The sequence below is a fragment of the Neoarius graeffei genome, chromosome 9 (genome assembly GCF_027579695.1).
Source record: "Neoarius graeffei isolate fNeoGra1 chromosome 9, fNeoGra1.pri, whole genome shotgun sequence".
Classification (NCBI taxonomy): Eukaryota; Metazoa; Chordata; class Actinopteri; order Siluriformes; family Ariidae; genus Neoarius; species Neoarius graeffei.
Window position 1 is genome coordinate 58,169,054 of NC_083577.1, and position 23,552 is coordinate 58,192,605.

Consider the following 23,552-nt stretch of genomic DNA (forward strand, 5'->3'; position numbering starts at 1 on the left):
ATGCATGCTTTTGAGTTCCATACACTGGCTATTGCTGTGTTGTAAAGGTGTTAGGTTGACTCCTAGATATATTTGCGCACTAATGGAAGTGTGTTTTCAACTGTGAAACACAAAGTATGGGTGGCCATCAAGATGTTTGCTTGGATCCCAGTCTCCAATCTCTCTGCTTACAATTTCCGGAGAGATTTCCATTGCCATGGTGACATCAAGCTGGTGATGTCATTCGGACCAGGATATTGGGGTTGAGCGAAAGTGTGCAGCATCTATCCCTATTTTCTCCTCTGTTTATTTTCTAGAGTCAGACTCAACACCAGGCTTAATCAGAATGAGCTTAATCAATCTTATTGTGGAATTCATCCTTCATTATATTCTGCAGTATGCATTAAATCATGTTAAATCATGAGGGTCTGAGAAATATTTGTAGTATTGTTGGTTCTCATGAATATTAGGGGTGATACAGTGAACCCACAGCAAGAAGGTTATGGGTTCGAGCCCAGTGGCTGACAGAGGCCTTTCTGAGTGTAGTTCGCATGTTCTCCCCGTGTCTGTGTGGGTTTCCTCCGGGTGCTCCGGTTTCTCCCACAGTCCAAAGACATGCAGGTTAGGCTAATTGGTGGCTCTAAATTGACCATAGGTGTGAATGTGAGTGTGAATGGTTGTCTGTGTCTATGTGTCAGCCCTGCGATAACCTGGCGACTTGTCCAGGATGTACCCCGCCTCTCGCCCATAGTCACCTGGGATAGGCTCCAGCTTGTTTGCGACCCTGCACAGGATAAGCGGCTATGGATAATGGATGGATGGATTAATATTAGGTAATGCTGACAGAACAGGCAGACATGATATAGGATTACAAAGGCATTAGATAACCAAAGAGTAGAAAAAGAAATAGGCTTTGGGCTCCATAGGGTGGGACTAAAAAGACCAGCACATTTGATATCCCATTTTCATATTAATCACCAGCATATGAATGTCTGAAAAATCATGGATTGATTACCTTCCATTATTCCATCCAAGTGATAATTTCTCATTCATAACGAGTCCTGGAATAATCTTTGTCTGAACCATAGCTGCTTTAATAGGAAGAAAGGTCAGGGTGCGTATTTACATCAGTGCAGCTGGAAAATACAGTATCATAATCTGGTAAGGAAATGAAAAACTAACATTTGTATTCTAATGTGTATACTGTATGTTCTTTTACAATAAGCTAAAATAAATTTAAAAAAGAGGAGACTAATATAACATAAGTAGTTTAAGCTGAAAATGAATACCTAGTAGTGATTGTTCATAATAGGTGACAGTGGGGTTAATTAATTGACAAATAATTTTGAAAATTAATTCACGCAGAATTAGCCAAAAAGGGGCTAACAATAGATATCACCCATACATGCTCAAAATCACTTTGTTGTATAAGTTATCCTGACTCATTTCACTGCAGAACAAGGTTGCTCTCTTGTTCTCTGAGAAATATCGATTTAATAAATAAGGATGATTTATTTTTTTATTATTTTGTGAACCTGTTTTATTTGGCCTGTTTTCAAAGCATATACTGAAGCAGGGTTAGGGTTAGGCTTAGCTTCTTTCACAAAATTCCATCCATCCATTATCTGTAGCCGCTTTATCCTGTTCTACAGGGTTGCAGGCAAGCTGGAGCCTATCCCAGCTGACTACGGGTGAAAGGCGGGGTACACCCTGGACAAGTTGCCAGGTCATCGCAGGGCTGACACATAGACACAGACAACCATTCACACTCACATTCACACCTACGGTCAATTTAGAGTCACCAGTTAACCTAACCTGCATGTCTTTGGACTGTGGGGGAAACCGGAGCACCCGGAGGAAACCCACGCGGACACTGGGAGAACATGCAAACTCCACACAGAAAAGCCCTCGCCGGCCACGGGGCTCGAACCCGGACCTTCTTGCTGTGAGGCGACAGCGCTGACCACTACACCACCATGCCGCCTTTCTTTCACAAAATTCTAGTATGTAAATAGACAGACAACAGTGAATAGATTACAGTGTATAGGCTTTTGATTATTCATACCTGCTGCTGTCAGACTGAATAACACCCACAACTTGTAATGTAGCACCAATAACCTGTTTGTCATTATATTTGCACCACTTCACCACTACTACCTCTGCCATCTCTCATTGATGCAATTATTATGTGCAGGCCTTAAACTATTTTTATACATATATATATATATATATATATATATATATATATATATATATATATATATACAGAGTCTACCTGTAATGTGCAATTTTTCCGAGCCTCTCAATAAGACAATATTTCTATACTTTTTCACGGTAGATAATGCAAATAGCCCTCTGTATTTAATCTTTCGTTTGTCTAATTTTTATTTCAGTTTTATTTGTTATCTGTATGACATTTTCTTGCTACTGTAACACGTGAATTTCCCCGATGTGGGATGAATAAAGTTACTCTAATCTAGGCCCACTTTACACGGGGACGGTCTGAAACAAAAACGCAAAAGTCTGTTTTCGTTCTCACTTTTTTCCGCATCTACACGACCGTTTTCAAGGAGGAAATCTGCGTCTATAGACCCCTTTCACTGACATCACCCGAAACCGGAAGTAAACAGACCCTGCGCCATTTTGAAAGACCAACAAACTCGTGATTGGGGGAAAATAACGGCAGCGGTATGTGAACCCACGAGAATAAAGTGGAGTGGCAAACGACTTAAACAAACAAATCTGAGCTGTTTTATTTATGATTTATTGGCCCAACAGTAGACTTGAAAGAAACCTGTGTGAGACTTGGCAAAAAACTGTGGATATAATGGATAAGTCTGTGCATGATCTGCGGACACTTTGAGGTAAGCAAACGCAAGAAATTCAGATTTAAAACATGCTAAATTGGCCCCAAGTTGATAACTGTATGAGGAGCAAGCCTCCCAGACTTCTACAATTTAATAATAATAATAATTTAGGATGGTTTGGGGCTTGCTCGCTGCTGCCAGGTTGGTTGTTGAGTAGCCTGACTGTTTTTTTTTCTTGCGTGTGGTATCATTGTTGACGCGAGGTTGTTTTTTGAACATGCCAATGCGGACACGATTTCCCCTGATGAGTTATGACTTCAGACGCGATGCGTGTGTGGAGGTGTGGAGTCCGCGTGATATGTGCGTAAGATAGGCTTCTCATGTGTTTGGAGATCCGCGCTCTGAGACAAGCGCAAGGCTTCTCATGTGTTTGGAGATCCACGCTCCGAGACAAGCGCAAGGCTTCTCATGTGTTTGGAGATCCGCACTCCGAGACAAGCGCAAGGCTTCTCATGCGTTTGGAGATCTGCGCTCCGAGACAAGTGCAAGCGCCCCCCAGGGAAAAAAAGGGACCCCCCCGAAAATATCGGCATAGTTCGAACACTGAGTGTAGGCACTGGGTGTAAACAACAAATAGTTTACAATGTCTGGGTAGCAAACAGATGGCAGAATTGGTGTCCGGTCCTCCTTATGTTTCCATTCTCCCTTGCCGCGAGTCTTATCATATGGGTCAAACCCATCAATCACAGCCAGTTTCTCCACATACCGTGCCCTTTCTGCAGCTGGTAATGTACTCACATAACCCGAATTATCATCCATCGTGTCACTTTACTCTCGCTCGTACTTTGTTTTATATTGTGAGTGCATGTACTTGGTCTTCCAATATGGCGCCTAACAAAATCTCGCGGCGCGGTGACGTCATGTGAAAGGGGTCTATACGGTGACGCATAAATGTCTCCGCTATGTCTGCACGCATGCGCAATGTCTTCCGTCTTGTCTGATCTGCACATCTGCGCCGCTGTTCTGTAAAGTTATCCTACCTCTTGGATTTGCCCTACCAAGCCTACTGTGCATGCGCGAAATCCAGGAGGGTAGGAAAATTCAACAGTAGTTTTGTCCCACCGATCAGCTGGGCTGATAGAAAATCGGTGAGAATTTCACGTATTTGCCGATTTTTATGTTTTGTGCGTATTGGTCGAGTCTTTGGCCGAGTCAAGTAATTTGTAATGACTTGTTTTGAATAATAAAACGGTCTGTATGCGAACTTGCTAGGATAACTTTACAGAACACCGGTCCGGCTGAGGTACTGTAGTGCTCGAGGGAGGAGCAGGAGCAAACCGAAACTCTTTTAATCTGCCTTTATTAAGTAACACTCACTCTTGTTTCGGTGAAGAAGAGAAAAGGCAGTGTCCATCTCAGGAAAATAAACCCGTTCGGCTGCTAGTTTTGTTTTCAGTCTCGGGTTTATGGTTTCACGAGCGGCTTGAATAGGCGGCGCGCGTGCACGCACATGCATGTGCGTGTGTGTGTGTAACTTGGCGACACCAAACTGAGGAGCTCCAGCCGAGCGGGTGAGCAGGAAAACACATCTACTGCATTAAAACACAGGGCAGCTTGAAGGTCCGTTGGATCGATGTAATCAGACATGCTCTTACTTTTTTACTTACTTTCTTACTTCCCGGGCTGGCATGTACAGTATATGACATATGTATGACGTAAACGCGTACCCGACGTGAGCAGATCCGAGCAGAGTTTTGCGTATTGGGTAGTTTAGACGGATATGCAACGGGGGCTGTTTTTAACTTATCCACTCTGGAAGGCGTTTTCAATTTTATCCGTTTTTCAGCCTCGGAAACGCCGTCCCCGTGTAGACAAAAGGCACTTCTGATAAAATATTTAGTCGTTTTTACCCGACAGCGTCCTCGTGTAAACGGGCCCCTAATCTAATCTAATTAATGGCAAGCGGCCATGTTGACCTTGCACAGGGGCAGTGATGGGAATAACGGCGTTAGAATAAATGGCATTACTAACGGTGTTACTTTTTTTAGTAACGAGTAATCTAACTAATTACTTTTTACATCGTTATAACGCCGTTCCCATTACTTACAATAAAATACTATGCGTTACTTTATTAAAGCTGTTCTCATCTGGCACGCTGCTCGTTCAGCCTTTCTTTACTCTGCTTTAGTGTGGGGCGGGGAGACACGAGACAACGGCACAGTAAGCCAATCAGAGTAGATTTGGACAACATATGTAGGTAGGCCACGCCTACTGCACTACTGCGCGCTCTTTCAATCAGAAGACCCAGCGATGGCGAGCGGTCAGCCCAGCACTGCGCTTTCACACTGGAAATACAGCCATTACTTTTCATTACTTGAAATAAAAGGCAAGAGTGTTTACGTGCAATGCACATTATGTCGAGGAACAAAGCGTTTGTCCTCGTCAGTGGCCAGTAATTAGTAACATAATTTTAATAACTGCAAAAATATATTACATTTGATAGATGTCTTATCTCACATTGTCCCACAAAAATGTTAATATAGTGTAGATAACGTTACTAATTGGTTCTGTTAAGTGTCCATTTCAGTCATTAAACACATTTAACAGTCACTTTTATTATGATTACACTAATTGAATTTGATTTTTTTTAAGGGGGAACAAAATGTAACGGAATAATTACTTTCCCTGGTAATTAGTTACTTTTATGACAAAGTAACTCCGTTACTAACTCAGTTACTTTTTGGTAAAAGTAACTAGTAACTATAACTAATTACTTTTTGAAAGTAACGTGCCCAACACTGCACAGGGGACATTAACACACCCAGGGGAACCGCTTTCACAGGGAAACCTGTAATTTCAAAGATGTTCCTGCATCTGATTCTCTTATTTGCCAGCTAATTATTTACACCCTAGATGATAACTATCTGTCATTGGTGGGTGTAATGAGACACACTAAAAAAAAACAGGCTTTAAAGTCTGGGGAAACTCTTGGGTTTGCCCACTGTTCTCTTATTATTCACCACAGGGTTTAACTGAAGAACTATCACAAGAGTTTTTACTCTCTGGCCATTCCCTCAAGGCTGATTCATTTTATAACCTGGCTGAAATGTCTGTCTTCTGTCCTCTCAAACTGAAATTAGTCACCTGATAGTCCTTGCAAGATGACTAAAATGAATATGCTAGCAACTGCTGATAAGAAGATTCAGTTTTGGATAAACAATAGTCTGACTAGTCTGACATGATTCATCCAGTTCAGTTTTCAAAAACTAATAACACTGACGTGAGGCAATTTTTCATTCGGATATTTATTGTATTGCTGGTTCTCAGGCAAGTATAATACTCAAAGGGAGCAATGATATAGGATTACAAATGCTTGAACAACATGTCTGTTGAGTGAGAGTAAAATGCTCGCATCTGATATCAGATTTGTCCTATTCTAGGAAAGTATTTAATCTTTGAATTTTAGTAGTCTGAAGGTCAAGATATACAATATGAGCATTGTATTTTAGGATGATAAATTATGTGATGAAATGAATTTCTGAGTGTATGGCATGTTTTGTTAGAACTGTAGGAAGAACATTGACCAAATAAACATCTCATTCTCATCTCATTATCTCTAGCCGCTTTATCCTGTTCTACAGGGTCGCAGGCAAGCTGGAGCCTATCCCAGCTGACTACGGGCGAGAGGCGGGGTACACCCTGGACAAGTTGCCAGGTCATCACAGGGCTGACACATAGACACAGACAACCATTCACACTCACATTCACACCTACGGTCAATTTAGAGTCACCAGTTAACCTAACCTGCATGTCTTTGGACTGTGGGGGAAACCGGAGCACCCGGAGGAAACCCACGCGGACACGGGGAGAACATGCAAACTCCACACAGAAAGGCCCTCGCTGGCCACGGGGCTTGAACCCAGACCTTCTTGCTGTGAGGCGACAGTGCTAACCACTACACCACCGTGCCGCCCCCAAATAAACATGTATACCAAAAAAAGTTTATCAGGTAAAACAAGCACCAGTTGTATCACACTGTAAATTTTTTTTACTAATTAAATTGAATTTCAAATTGAATTAAACAATTGTGCTTTAAAACCATGCATCTGTCTATTATCTATACTCCTTATCCATCAAGGTTGCAGGTGAGCCGGAGCCAATCCCAGCTGACTTTGAGTGAGATGTGGGATCCACCCTGGATAGATTGCCAATCTATCGCAGGGCTAACACAGAGACGAACAATCATTCATTCATATTCACTCCTATAGGCCATTTAGAGGTGCCAGTTGACCTAATCCACGTCTTTGGACTGTGGGAGGAAACTGGAGCACCCAGAGGAAACTCACACAGGCACAGGAGAACATGCAAACTCCACATAGAAAGACCCCAGTTGGCTGCAAGGTTTGAACCCAGAACCTTCTTGCTGTGGTGAAAGTGTTTACCACTGCACCCCTGTGCCATCCATGTAAAATGTTTATGTACTGTAATTATGTATTTTTCTAACAGTAATTGTGAATTAACTTTGAAATAAAGTCCCTTTTTTTTAATCACAAGCTTAGTGAGACTTATTTCTCTACAATTACTTTTTTTTTTTTTGCTTAAATCAAGACTGACCTGTAGGCCATTCTTTATGTTGCCCATCCTCCATAATTATCAATAGTTAATCATTGCTGCTCCCTATTGGGATGAAGAGTGATTTCAATGGTATTACAGTGGAAAAGTGCATGAATATTAATTTTGTCATTTTCAGGTATATAGAACATAGTGTTATAAAATTCAATAAATATAGTGTAAATTGGGAGCAACAACTTAGTGACAGTCAATGAAGACTGCATTTTAAGTGCAAGTTTTCTATGCACACAGACCCTAAAGTGCTAATGATGACATCAGAGGAAATGTTGGAGTGAGAGTAGGCGGCCTGGAGAGGAAATGAGAGCTCTGCGTATCCGCAAACGTGTGCACAACCGTGGGGGTGGCAAAAAAAATGAAAAAAAAAAAAGAACCAGATATTTGAACCTTTTGTTATTTTTCTTACAAGTAAAGCGAGTTTTCTTTTGCCTCACACTGGGACCTCGACCAATGATGTAGTTGATTAATCACGATAAATAAAAACTAAAATATAATGTGCATACATTTCTGAATATCAAATATTTCTAAACCAGTACATATGACCATAAGTGTGTTTATTGTAAATTTGAATTTTTACAGCCGCAATGCCAGTGTATTGCATATAGTACATGGATTTATTTACATGAATTGTTGTAGTGGGAAGACAAAACGAAGGTGTTTCAAAGGAGTTGTGAGATTATCACCTCTGTTTTTGTGTGGGTGTAAGCACATACAGGATGGGTGCATGTTCATGAGTATGAAGTTGGGGAGAACAAGAGCTGAGTGACATTTTAAGCACAATATAAGATGTGCATCACCAGAAGTACATTCTGTTTACTGTAATATAACTGACAAATCATATTCACATGAACTTTATACTAAAAGGCAGATAGTCACATGGTCTATTTTGAAATATATTGTGCGCTCATCTACTGGTGTTCCATTTTCATTTTTTTACAGCATTTATTCATGTTCTGCCTTTTACAAACCTGGACGTTACATGATTGCTACTATTGATCTTGAATGAACACACACAGTGATATGTATACAGTATAATGTAAATAAAACTTAAGGCACGTGGCGAGGATAATTATATGATAATAACCTGTATTACACAACACTGAATGAATCAAGTTTGTAAAAGTGACCTTATTACATGAATTATTAACTCCGTTCCTTGATACGTTTGTGAATAGCTATTTTCTGTTTCAGTACAGAAGAAACAGTATCAGATATCACACATTTTATTCTTTGTATCCTCACCCATCCATTTTCCCTTCCTCATCTTAATCATTTGTACAGTCCCTGAGTCCCTCTGGGTTGACCCTAACTGCTATGGATATGTATCTGATTAGTGTAATGTATCTGCATAGCTGCTCTGATGGCTGTCTGGCCTCTTCAGCATATGCTGCTTTTCATACCTGTGGTTTCATGTACTGTGTAGAAGGAAAGAAAGAAAAGAATGATTTAATTTCCCTCCAGGATTTGATCTTTTATTGAATCAGCAGTGATGATTTGCAGTGCAGTTTTTGACATCTGTTGCATGCAGTGTCCATAAAGAAGATTTCACTGTACAAGAACACAACCACTGACCTTGGGTGTCTCAGAGACCATTAACACAGACCATTTATAGCTGGAGTAAGAACTAAAAGTCTGTGTCTACATATATTGCAAAATAAATCCTATCAAAGTCATCCAAAATCTCTCTTATATTGGATTGTTTTATATTAAAATGTATAATGTGATTTTTGTGAATGGATAGATATGCCTGTGTTTCTGCAGCTTAAGATGCAGTGACAGAGGGCTAAAAATAGTTGAAGCCGATACATCTTCCGTCTTCATTTTTCTGTGACAGCATCTGTCTCCCTAGCTTACACACACACACACACACACACACACACACACACACAGATATAAACCCATCCATCCATTATCCGTAGCCACTTATCCTGTACAGGGTCGCAGGCAAGCTGGAGCCTATCCCAGCTGACTATGGGCGAGAGGTGGGGTACACCCTGGACAAATTGCTGGGTCATTGTAGGGCTGACACAGAGACACAAACAACCATTCACACCTGCGGTCAATTAGAGCCACCAATTATTCTAACCTGCATGTCTTTGGACTGGGGAAAACCGGAGCAGACACGGGGAGAACATGCAAACTCCACACAGAAAGGCCCCCGTCGGCCACTGGGCTCGAACCCAGGACCTTCTTGCTGTGAGGTGACAGTGCTAACCACTACACCACCGTGCCGCCACAGATATAAACATGCACATTAATATGAAGTTATAATTTTGAGAAATCATCTCTTTTTATGAAATCCTAAAACAATTTCAAGAAATGTTGATTAAATAATGGTTTTATTTAGTCCTCAATTGATTACAACAGGCTTATGCAGATTTAATGCCTGTCCTTCAGTTATACTCATTTGTGCATGCAAACATCTTTCTCGAAATGAATTTCAGTCTGTGCTAATTTACGCTGCGGATGCTAAATTTAATCTATTTGCATACACCATGGTGTAGTATTCATATTTCTGCATATTTATTAAGGCAAACATGCACAAGAAAAAGATGATCTCATTTGCTCTTATGAAAGTTGAACTCCATTTTAAATCATCTTGCAAATTTTTTGGCATGTGTTTTACTTTCACAAACCTCTGTCATGGCCTTATATCAATATTAAATAAGGAACGCAGTTAATTATTACAGCGCATAATGATTAGATTACAGTATTGAATTGAAAGACTGCAATAAAATCTAAGCCTGCCGAGCATCACAACAGCAAAGCTTTGAGACATTGTACGTTTGAATCACAACAATGCCATAGCCATCCATGGCTGTGAGTCCAAAAGAGCATACTTGGCTGTGGTCTGTGTGTGGGAGGGATGGCTTTACTCTCTGCCCTGTTGATCAGAGCAATGCTAAACAATTGTGGATGTCTGTGAGCTCATGTACAGTATGTGGAAAGGGCAGCTCATGCCTTGCTCTGAGTTCAGCTGTCCTATGGCATACTGTAGCATGAGCAGCAGTTTGGACAGATGCAGTGTCTGGTTTCATATGTCTCAGAAAAAGGCATGCGCTAGCCTCCGTTCATCCTGTGTGATTGGTTTTGTGATGGGGGAGAACCAGCTAGTGGGTGTGAACTGGCAATAAACAATGGGGTAAAATTCCCCTAAAAGTCCACTGGATGCAAATAAATAATGTTGATTTAACACAGTCAACTTTGCAATTATTGCATAAATATTTCTTGACACACATCTGGATATACCGCACATTTGATGAATAGGCCCCAATGAGTCCTAACTGCTGAATTTATTTGAATAAATTTTTACACACAGTAGTAGGCAGTATAACTGAGGTGGACTAGCAGTATGGTTATTTATTCATCATTCATAATGTTGGCTTGGCGTAATGTTGACTCTTTACTCCATTCGACAATGATGAAAATAAAAGCAGGACAGGATGTGAAAGCAAATGCTCCGTTGGTATGAAGCAGAGCCTCCACTCATCAGAGCAGAGGGGAAAGTCCCAGAGAGACTGAAAAAAAGAAGAGAGAGGGAGAGAAAGAGGTAGAGATAGGCAGTGGTATCTTGTATCATGTTTTTTTTTTCTGTCATGTCATTGCAGTGCATCACTGTTTTGCTGTGATTTGGCAGTTTGTTCTTGTGATAGCATTGTTAGAAGATGATGCACTGCATTGTGTTTTGTTTCATCCTTTGACCAACATTAGGTGCTTTTGCCTGTGACGTTTTACAGCTTATTTTGCATCTGCAATACAGTACAAAGAATATATGGGATAAGCTTTAATTAAATGCTTTACTGTGGTAACCTTATATCTGTTATATAACAATACATGCTGCTGTAGCACTGAGGTAAGTTCCAAGCAAAGTCACTAGCAGCTCATGTCCTCTAATATTAAACTCTTTAATGCAACGTGTGTTAACAGGTTGTAAATTAAATCTTTTGGCAAGTATGAAAGGATGAAAAATTTATAATCGATAAAGCAAGTGTAAATGAAAGAAGGAAAGAAAACAAATGTTAGGCTACATGAAAACAGTCTGCATTTGATCACAGAAGTGAAGAAGTAGAGGAGGAGCTCTTCTGAGCTATTTTTGTCCATTTGTCTGCTCTACAAATTAAGCAATGAAGTGCTAGTTTTGAAATTTAACTGAACTATAACAGTGAAATATATATATATATAGGGACAACGGCCATGCCCATAACCATGGTAACCCTTTCACAACCAGTTTGAAACACGCCCATCTCTGTACTCGATGCCATGCTTTATCTCCTCCCCTTCCTCTGACTTCCTGTAACGGTATTGGACAGGGAGGATACCTGATACCAGGTACAGTGACGTCACGACTGCTTTAAATCAGCGAGGGAAACGAAATCTCCCTCTCTCTCGCCATGGAGGTCCTCTCTGGTGGACTTCACATGTGAAAGAGAGGCCGATGCATTTGGCACTACAGAAGGACAGAGAACAAAAAACCAGCTATTGATACCAGACTTTAGCCAAAGTTCAATGTGCTTGACCTTCGCGGAGTTATAATAATAATTGAACCTGTTATAGTTACTGCAGCCTATGCAGTACTTCAAAAAGGGAAAGAGGCGACCGGCTCCCTCTGCCCCTTTTCTCCAACGTCGACGAAATTATAAGCAAGACTCTTTCTAGATCATTGGGTGCCCAACGAGACGCCGAGGATCTCCAGCTGACGAGCTGTGGAAGGAGCAAAACCATCTTCACTCCAGATCTGTGCTCCGCACTATCTCGGATCAGAAGGCTCACTTTCAGTACCGTCTTCTCACGGATGACAGAAGGCATACTTCCAATCGCCAATAAGAGCGATCACCCTGAGCAAGGGACAAAACAGTCTTCTTCCCGAATCGGAGAAGGCACACTTCCAATCGCTAACAAGTAAGGCTGGCATCTGGGCAAAGTTTGTTAGTTTTACTTGTAGCTAGTTAACGTGAACAGTGTTGTTTATTTGAATTCATTTATGATTTAAATGTATGCATTTTGATTCACATGAAAGTCGGTCTTAGACCGTGTGTTGTTGGTTTACTTTGTTTACTATCTGTGTTTAGTTAGATTGTGCATGCTCTCTCTCTCTCTTTTAACTCTTTTCTTTGTACATTTCCCATACTAGGATTTCAGTAGAGTTTGGGTTTAAGGCCTAGCTGAGGCTAGTTAAACTACAGATTTCTTCGTTCATTTCCGCTGTGCTGACCAGTTTGGGTTTAAGGCCTACCTGGGCTAGTTAAACCACAGATTCCTTTGTCTTAACTTTCGCACGCTGTGCTGACCCCCCCCCCCCCCCCCCCCTTTTCTGGGCGCGGTAGCTTTCCATTCTCTCACTCCCACACACACACTCTTTCACACTTACACACACACACACACGATCACACGGCCTCCTTGTCATAATTTTAACATCCACTCGCCCTTACACTGTAACACTGACTATAGTTATTACTTCTGATCCCCATTAGTGCCTTAATTATCATACACTACTGATTCTTATATGTATATATTTTGTATATATTGTACCATCATTTATACTGAATTATTCCTTGGCTGCTATTGTTGCTATATCTGATCAGTATTAGTTTGCTAAGTCCTGAAAGCTATTTCAGTAAATGGTATCTTTGGAATAAACTGTGTCCTGTTTGCTGTTACAATATTCACTGAAGTGCCAACCTCTGCCAAGAAAAAAACTCTAATTGCCTTCATCCATTTTGTTAATGAATTTATGAGACTGATACCTTTTTACATGAGACTGATACCTTTTTACATGAGACTGATTTGATTGATTTTAATAGTTTAGCTATAAACTATTAGATACACTAATTAATGATAAATTAATTTATGAGACTGATTAATGAATTTATGAAACTGATTTGGTAAGCCCATTGCACCTGCTATATATATCCATCCATTATCTGTAGCCGCTTTATCCTGTTCTACAGGGTCGCAGGCAAGCTGGAGCCTATCCCAGCTGATTATGGGCGAAAGGCGGGGTACACCCTGGATAAGTTAATTTTGTTATCAAGTATTTAAAAAAAACAGAAATGGCTAAAGGAATATAGTCCCCCCCCCAAATCTCCTGTTCCACACTCCAGCCCAGCCAGTGGCAGTAGTGCACCTTGCCAACCACCAAAAAAAACCCTAAAGAAGAAGAACATGGCGGAGTGTGTTACTGAACCAACCGAGGACGAAATAAAAACTCTACTTGAAAACAAACCCCCCAAAAAAGCAACAAAATATGGAATAAAAGTATTTGATGGTAAGAACGTATCTTTTTTTTTCAAGAATTATTATCACATTTTTCACAAATTGCTACTGCAATTTTGGCAGTTTGTTTACATTCTAAGCAGAAATGATTTTGTTTGACGTTTTGTATAAAGCTTTTATTTATCAAATTTGCAAAAAATGAAAAAAATAAGTCATACACAGTTTATAGCTAACTCGGCGCTACGCAACTCGTCAGCTATCAGCTCATGTATGACTCGGTTTTGTGGAATTTTATATAAAATATAAAATAGCTAATGAGTTGCGTAGCGCCGAGTCGGCTATAATCTGTGTACGACGAGATTGAGTGGAATAATTGTTTTATTCTATCCACATTCACTGGATTTTGAGAAGCAGAGCATTTTTATTTCTTCATTTTTTGCAAATTCAATAAATAAAAACTTTATATATATATATACACACACACACACACACATGGGTGGCATGGTGGTGTAGTGGTTAGCGCTGTCGCCTCACAGCAAGAAGGTCCAGGTTCGAGCCCCGTGGCCGGCGAGGGCCTTTCTGTGTGGAGTTTGCATGTTCTCCCCGTGTCCGCGTGGGTTTCCTCCGGGTGCTCCGGTTTCCCCCACAGTCCAAAGACATGCAGGTTAGGTTAACTGGTGACTCTAAATTGACCGTAGGTGTGAGTGTGAATGGTTGTCTGTGTCTATGTGTCAGCCCTGTGATGACCTGGCGACTTGTCCAGGGTGTACCCCGCCTTTCACCCGTAGTCAGCTGGGATAGGCTCCAGCTTGCCTGCGACCCTGTAGAAGGATAAAGCGGCTAGAGATAATGAGATGAGATGAGATGTGATGTTAAATAAAGGGCGGCACGGTGGTGTAGTGGTTAGCGCTCTTGCCTCACGGCAAGAAGGTCCGGGTTCGAGCCCCGTGGCCGGCGAGGGCCTTTCTGTGCGGAGTTTGCATGTTCTCCCCGTGTCCGCGTGGGTTTCCTCCGGGTGCTCCGGTTTCCCCCACAGTCCAAAGACATGCAGGTTAGGTTAACTGGTGACTCTAAATTGACTGTGAGTGTGAATGGTTGTCTGTGTCTATGTGTCAGCCCTGTGATGACCTGGTGACTTGTCCAGGGTGTACCCCACCTTTCGCCCGTAGTCAGCTGGGATAGGCTCCAGCTTGCCTGCGACCCTGTAGAACAGGATAAAGTGGCTAGAGATAATGAGATGAGATGAGATACATATACACACACACTTTACAGAGAGGCATCATTTAAAAATATATTTAACTCATACATTCTTTTGTTGCATCATGGAAATCAGTTGTTTTTATATGTTAGGAATTTTCCACTCTCAGTGTTTTAGGCTTGTTATTGTTTTAGGCTTCTGTGAGGCATTTTGATTTTGGAAAGCCAAAACTTATTATATGAAGCTTTATTGCTTTCTACTTCCCGCAGGTATAGTGTGTTAACTAACAAGTCATCGGCAGTCATTGAACTGGTACTGACTTCTTTATTTTAGACCTTTATTTGTGACAGTCGTTGTGTTGTCAGCGTTATTTAGGGTGGGTGCAAAGAAATCTGCTGATAATTATAATATTATGTTAAATACAGGGCGGCACGGTGGTGTAGTGGTTAGCGCTGTCGCCTCACGGCAAGAAGGTCCGGGTTCGAGCCCCGTGGCCGGCGAGGGCCTTTCTGTGTGGAGTTTGCATGTTCTCCCCGTGTCCGCGTGCGTTTCCTCCGGGTGCTCCGGTTTCCCCCACAGTCCAAAGACATGCAGGTTAGGTTAACTGGTGACTCTAAATTGACTGTAGGTGTGAGTGTGAATGGTTGTCTGTGTCTATGTGTCAGCCCTGTGATGACCTGGCGACTTGTCCAGGGTGTACCCCGCCTTTCGCCCGTAGTCAGCTGGGATAGGCTCCAGCTTGCCTGAGACCCTGTAGAACAGGATAAAGCGGCTAGAGATAATGAGATGAGATGAGATGTTAAATACAACATTACAAGACATCCAATATATATATACTAACAAATAAATAAAATAAAAAACCTTCAGTTGTGCTTTTGCACAGCATTTTTTTCCCCAGACGTTTTGTCCAAGGGGAAGATCTGGCCATTTATGTGTGTTTATGTGTGTATGTTAATGACCACTGTTCCCTTTGTCCAGATCAATAAGGTGTGGGGTTGACATTGCGCAGGAGTACTAGGTTTAACATTGTTTGTAGACGTGAACTGAAATTATGAACACAGATGAGTGCAATAATGTCAAATTCTTCTTGATTTTGGGCAAGAGAAATGCTGTAAACATGGCAGTAAATCAGCACTATTATGTGAGAATGAATACATGACCCATTGTCACTAATGAAACCAACAGTGGCAGGTTGGTGTCTTTTTTACAGTGGACATGATGGAAACTGGGGAAAGTGAAAACAAAAATAATGAAAATATGAATTCTGCATGTTTAGTCGGGTGGGTTGTTTGATCATGTCACAAAGAGTGGCAAAATCAACCAGTCGGTTAAGTCACATTTTCTGAAAATACACCACAGTGAGTTGTAGAGACATTTCTACATGCAATGACTCATATATCTCTGAATTAGCAGGACAATGCTGTGCTATGTGTCCTTTATTTTTTTTTGGAATGTATCAAAAAATGATGCATACATTAAATGAATATGAAACTACAACCAAGTTAATCTGTTGTCTGTAAATAGAAATGAATAAGGTTTTTAAGGACATTAAGGTTTCAGGATGTCATTCTGGATTTATCTCACATCACACACATGAACTCCATTTTTTTGTATTTCTCATGTAAAGATATATATGGGAACACAGATGTTCTCAATGTGCTCAAAATAGTAAGGCTGTAGTGAGAAATGTGGCAAACTGAGAGTAGTGCAATAAGGCAATGACTGTGATGTTTGGGCTGGTTCACAGTGGTCACACTGGCCCTATTAAACAGACACACTGATGTTGCACTGTCGATAGAGCGGGGGGTGGAAACAAACGACAGAACATGAGTGAGCGAGAGAGAGAGAGCGAGAGAGCGCAGTCTCGGTGTAAACAGACTGTCAGAAAAGAAAGTGCAGAGACATTTCTGCACACTGCAGCCAACAGTAGAGCATTGCATAGAAACAACAGACGGATAATCGCGAGAGGAGATGGTTAATTAATTCATGCTGGAAGGGGGAGATGTTGCCACTGAGTAAAAAGGTTCAAGTGCTGTGTGTACACTGCTGCCTGTAGCTTTGTGCTCGTGCAGCGTGCCAGTAAAAGGGTTTGTCCTCTGACCATCTGAGAAGCTCACGATATCATCACCTGGATTACTGGAGGTAGGACGTGATGTCTTTTTTTTCTGCTGTCTTCTCTTCTCTTCTCTTTTTTGTTTTCTGTGAGCCACTTTTGTTTTTCATTCATTTTTCTGTATATACTGTATGCCACACAGAATGTAGGTACTTGACAACTGACGTCCTTGTGACCATGCAGCTCACAGGGTTACACTTGTGCTTTCTATACTGTAATGCAGGCAGGCGGCAGGCATTTAGGAACTGACTGCCGTGTTTAATTTTGGGTCCCATTAGGCTGACTGCTTCTTTTGGATTTCTAAAAGTGCATCCAAATGCCATCTTTACATGTATCTCATGCACACTTTATACAGATTCATAGTTTAACGTGTAAGCTTTATTTACCCACATAATTATACATATTTACTGTATGTAGCTTGGCTGTATATCATATATTACATGACATTCTTTGTCTGTATAACTGTATATATGTAGTAGATTGTCAGGTTGGGGAACATGTTTACTACCTCATTATGTTCCTTTGGCTTATGTAGTCTTCTGCCTAGGAAAAATATTAGCCCACTGTGTGTACGTTTTACATGCTGCACAGCCTGTTACCAAAAAGATCAATACCATAATAGCAAATCGTAGCGAGTCTGTGGGAATGGATTTCAGTTATATTGAGATAAATACATCACCCAACCATTTTGCTTTTGGTTTTGCACTTCGTGAACTGCAACATTGACTACCAGTCTGTCTTTTTCTAATCAAACACTTCTGTAGAGCTAATATGTACATTCCCAACATGTGGAGGGTATAATTAATAGCAAGGCTTGCTTGTTTAGATATGGTCGAAGAGAAATCTCAATTACCTTGCTTAATTACAGCTTATTGTGCAAATATGTGGTTCTGGTTCCTCGGGTTTTGTGACAATATAAGATACGGACAGTAATCACTCTCCGTATGTGTATGAATGTGTGTACAAATAATGTCAAATAATAAAGTCTTTTGGGAAAGAACATCCCAAACCCCTATATAATATTACATTACGTACAGTATGTTAAGCATATATTAAGTAATATCATCGGATAACTTTTTCAGTATGTCCTGAATTTCTCATGATCATGACCAAGTAAATGGTGTAATGTTAGAAGAATGTTTATTTGAACTGAAGTCCGCATTGGAAGAGACACATACTGACATATAAGGAAAATCAGAGTTGAATCCCACTAAAGATGAGGTACTCTAGTCATAAAATGTAATCACTAAAATAATAATTCTATTACTGTTCATTCGAATGCACGCTTACCAGTCAGGTGTGTGTGTGTGTGTGTGTGTGTGTGTGTGTGTGTAATCATTTATATAATTGTTTACATTACATACATGATATATCAATTTTACTGACATCCTCTTTTAATTTGACTAACTTGCATATTTTTATAAAACTGGCATTATCATTAAAATGGATGAGATCATTCCAGAGCCAATGTCATTTTGTGATATATGTTTGCTATATACAATTAATCATACAGTGTGTGTATATATGTATATATATATATATATATATATATATATATATATATATATATATATATATATATATATATATGAGCTAGAATTATTACCTGTAAGTACATTTGAGCATTACTTTTCAAATGAGTTATCTTTGTTTTGCTATTGTTTTCAGTTTTGAAACTGGGAGGCCACGTTGGCATGTATGCATGTATGTACTTGTTTATTCATTTATATTTATATGCCCTGAATATCAGAGAGTGCATCAGGTCCTATATTGGTTCTTTGTGCCCTTTACCATCTCATTTTACACCTCTGTAATGACGTTCATTTCCATTAAGAGACCCTGAGATCAGACCCCGTAGAAGGCAGCAAGTTTAAGTGAAATAGAGCGTGTCCTGTTTAAGTTGTGGCTTTTTTTTTTTTGTCATTGCATTGCAATTTCAACCCAAAACCTTCTGTTGCCATGACATCCATCCAAGCTTCCTCTAAATAGTTGCAGTTTTTTTTAACTCACAAACACTAGAAGATAGTAAAAGACAGTATTGTAATATCCTTAAATATATACATTTTCTTACGAATTCTTATTAGCTTGTGATTTTAATGTTAAGACGACAGTTCATTTTCAGAAATCATACAATATTAATGATTATTAAAAAGCATTATTAAGCACTTGAATCTTTATACAAAATGGTCATGAAACTCAGAATGGGAAGAGTGATAGGCTAATTTATTCATATATTGAGAAAAGATAAAATTGAAACAAGATTAAAATAAAGGCAGCAACTACATATTTATTAATTAATTAATTAAAGTTTTTCTGAAAGATGGGATTTCCATTTGTTGCTACTGGTCTGATGTCAGAATGTGAATAATTCATGATTTTAAATTTAAAAGACTGAAAAAATTACAACAAAATGCTATCATATGAATAAAAAACTATGATGATGAAACTGGTTGTTTTGAATAAGTATGACTCATGGATGCTTTAAATCATCTGAAAATGGTTAGAGATGCAAAATGAGAGATATTGCCTGAACAGAGTGATGACACAGCTCTGCGTTATTGTATTTTGCCTATCCAAAACAGGCGACTCCAGCACACAAATTAGCCCAACAGGTGGTAGTGAATTCACTCTCTTCAGACAGCGCCTTCATGTTGTTTAACACTCCGGTATTAATTTTGCTATTTTTATAAAGGCTTACCAACATCATGAAGAAAATGTGGATTGGCATTTAAAAATGGTTCTCTTCAATCAGAACATTAGTTATGTGCTGAAAATGTAAACAAATTGAATAGGTTGTTAATGTTGCTAATGCATCATTCATTGTTCTGGGATGTTTAAACTGACTCGGTCTGCAAAATTTTCTGCTTTATATTCCTATTTCTCATTCTGACAGCTGCAGCATTTAATATTCATGCAGTTCTTCAGAAAATTCCTTTGCTTCCTATAGCAGCAGTAAAACTTTTTATGGACACATCTATCTATCTATCTATCTATCTATCTATCTATCTATCTATCTATCTATCTATCTATCTATCTATCTATCTATCTATCTATCTATCTATCTATCTATCTATCTTATCATTTTTTAATTTATTTATTTATTTTGACAGATTTGACTGCTTTTCCACTTATGCCATTGGTGTGTTTGGTTTAAATGAAGAAATACTGATTTAGTTGATTAAGCTTCCAGTCTATAAAATCATACCCCATTTCCACTCACTGTAAAAAACATACATTTTCTGTTATTATGCAGTACACTTGCCATGTGGGAATGGAAGCAAAATGGCAAAGTCGAAACTTAATCTACCCCCTGTCGACCTAGTAACACTTAGGGAAATCTTTTGTTATGGCTCCAGTGGGAACGGGTACCATCAAATTTACATGTTGTGACTGGTTGTGACATTGCTAGGGGTGACATAAATGGTGATGTAGTGATATTGCATAGCACTACTCATACTGCCTCAGTGTAAAGCAACCAGCAGACTCAAAACTCAAAACAACAAACAAAGAAAACATAGCAGATATAGTGAGCGTCCCCTATTCATGGGGGATATATGCCAAGATCTTATGTGGATAGTCAAAACCATGGATAGGAATGAACCATATACAACCCCAATTCCAAAAAAGTTGGGACAAAGTACAAATTGTAAATAAAAATGGAATGCAATAATTTACAAATCTTAAAAACTGATATTGTATTCACAATAGAACATAGACAACATATCAAATGTTGAAAGTGAGACATTTTGAAATTTCATGCCAAATATTGGCTCATTTGAAATTTCATGACAGCAACACATCTCAAAAAAGTTGAGACAGGGGCAATAGAGATCTTGCAGTCACGTGACCGGAAAGTACACAACCCCCATCTTGTCGGTCAAAAACACCGCTGAATACTGCTGCACTTGTGTACAGAATGGATCAATTTCAACCGACGGACTACACGGCTCATTTTTCTAATGAACAGATAACTAGATATATGTCTAAAATAAACGATCTACAGATTTGTGACCCTTATGGCTTACCGGACGGAGTTTTCACGACCGGATTTTGAACTGCCAGCAGAATACCCTGACATGTATGATTACCTCATCAACTTTCTCTCGCTGTTCAGTGGTGAAGCACTGCGTGCTTATAAATCTCTGGACAGTTTTCTTTACAGAAATTCAGGATTTGTCAGCGACTCAGATGTGGCATCTTGTAAACAAGAAAATAATCCTCATTGAATGGGTAAGTCACTTAAGTATTGAGTGTAGCACTGACCAGCCGATTATAGAATAGAATAAGGTAATTCCAAATCGTCCGTCTTGTTTACATGGATCTGGCGTTGGAGAGGTAGAGGCTTAGCAGTGGAGGTTTGAGTAGCTGTTTTCTGAGCTTAGTCAACAGGCCGGCTCTGCCTGTAGCCTCGCTTTTGCTTCTGCTCCCGGCGCCGCCTCCTTCGCTTTGCTTCCAATAACAATCCACGGAGACCTCGCTGTCTCGTCCGGAATGTTATTATTATTTTTTTTCTCGTCCGGAATGTTTTTTTTTTTTCTCGTCCGGAATGTTGTGCATGCGATGGAAATCGCTACAAACTGTCATTTTCTGCTGGAAACCAATGTCCAGTAAGTCCATACGGTTGTAGTGGATATTGAAGTCCGGTACAGACGAACAACACGCAAAAATACACACAAAAAACATAAAAAACGTGCACAGGTAGGGAGAGCTTGTAGCCGCAGCCGTTGTAGTAGAATTGTATATAGTAGGGTTTTCCAGAAGAAAAGGTAGAAGTAAAAGCAGACGTATACCCAGAAGTAGAAGTAGAAGGCGGAATATGGCGTTTGACCGACACGATGGCGTCTGTCACAATCTGGATCGGCTGTGACGTCACATGCAAGTGCTCCATAAGAGGTTGGAAAAGTTAAAGGTACAAAAAAGGAACAGCTGGAAGACCAAATTGCAACTCATTAGGTCAATTGGCAATAGGTCATTAACATGACTGGGTATAAAAAGAGCATCTTGGAGTGGCAGCGGCTCTCAGAAGTAAAGATGGGAAGAGGATCACCAATCCCCCTAATTCTGCACCGACAAATAGTGGAGCAATATCAGAAAGGAGTTTGACAGTGTAAAATTGCAAAGAGTTTGAACATATCATCATCTACAGTGCATAATATCATCAAAAGATTCAGAGAATCTGGAAGAATCTCTGTGCGTAAGGGTCAAGGCCGGAAAACCATACTGGGTGCCCGTGATCTTCGGGCCCTTAGACGGCACTGCATCACATACAGTCATGCTTCTGTATTGGAAATCACAAAATGGGCTCAGGAATATTTCCAGAGAACATTATCTGTGAACACAATTCACCGCGCCATCCGCCGTTGCCAGCTAAAACTCTGTAGTTCAAAGAAGAAGACGTATCTAAACATGATCCAGAAGCGCAGACGTCTTCTCTGGGCCAAGGCTCATTTAAAATGGACTGTGGCAAAGTGGAAAACTCTTCTGTGGTCAGACGAATCAAAATTTGAAGTCCTTTATGGAAATCAGGGACTCCGTGTCATTCGGACTAAAGAGGAGAAGGACGACCCAAGTTGTTATCAGCGCTCAGTTCAGAAGCCTGCATCTCTGATGGTATGGGGTTGCATTAGTGCGTGTGGTATGGGCAGCTTACACATCTGGAAAGACACCATCAGTGCTGAAAGGTATATCCGGGTTCTAGAGCAACATATGCTCCCATCCAGACGACATCTCTTTCAGGGAAGACCTTGCATTTTCCAACATGACAATGCCAAACCACATACTGCATCAATTACAGCATCATGGCTGCGTAGAAGAAGGGTCCAGGTACTGAACTGGCCAGCCTGCAGTCCAGGTCTTTCACCCATAGAAAACATTTGGCGCATCATAAAAAGGAAGATACGACAAAAAAGACCTAAGACAGTTGAGCAACTAGAACCCTACATTAGACAAGAATAGGTTAACATTCCTATCCCTAAACTTGAGCAACTTGTCTCCTCAGTCCCCAGACGTTTACAGACTGTTGTAAAGAGAAAAGGGGATGTCTCACAGTGGCAAACATGGCCTTGTCCCAACTTTTTTGAGATGTGGTGTTGTCATGAAATTTAAAATCACCTAATTTTTCTCTTTAAATGATACATTTTCTCAGTTTAAACATTTGATATGTCATCTATGTTCTATTCTGAATAAAATATGGAATTTTGAAACTTCCACATCATTGCATTCCGTTTTTATTTACAATTTGTACTTTGTCCCAACTTTTTTGGAATCAGGGTTGTATAAAGTTTGTTTTTCATGTACATACATACCTATGATAAAGTTTCATTTATAAATTACACACAATATAACATCAACAACAGTAACTAATAATCAAAACAGTTACAGCAATATACTATAATAAGTAATGTGAAAGTGCTCTCTCTCTCTCCCTCTCTCTCTCTCTCTCTCTCTCTCTCAGGGGCGTCACTAGGCCTTTTTTACTGGGGCACATGCCCCAGTAAAAATCAGCTGTGCCCCAGTAAGAAAATGTTGAAAGATTTTTGTAACAAACTAGTTTCTTTGGCAGATCATTTCTCTACTGTAAGTTGTAGGACAGAGTGTGTTTCAAACTTCTATC

At 40.0% G+C, this 23,552-nt stretch overlaps 1 protein-coding gene and 1 long non-coding RNA gene across 6 annotated transcripts in view; both read left to right on the forward strand.

Annotated features, from left to right (window-relative positions):
• Positions 1-4,011: 4,011 nt before the first annotated feature.
• LOC132891288 (uncharacterized) lies at positions 4,012-7,331 on the forward strand. The gene is made up of 2 exons (XR_009655304.1): positions 4,012-4,357; positions 6,925-7,331. It is a non-coding gene; the product is annotated as an uncharacterized LOC132891288 (long non-coding RNA).
• Positions 7,332-16,703: 9,372 nt separating this feature from the next.
• The window catches only part of LOC132891866 (diacylglycerol kinase beta), a 148,587-nt gene continuing 141,738 nt past the window's right edge, over positions 16,704-23,552 (forward strand). For 3 of the 5 annotated variants that reach the window (XM_060929934.1, XM_060929938.1, XM_060929939.1), the window contains exon 1: positions 16,704-16,968. The gene's annotated coding sequence lies outside the window, so the exon portion shown is untranslated. Of the gene's footprint in view, positions 16,969-18,615; positions 18,644-21,098; positions 21,170-23,552 lie in introns of those variants that run through there. The other 2 variants (XM_060929935.1, XM_060929936.1) reach the window with 2 other exon arrangements.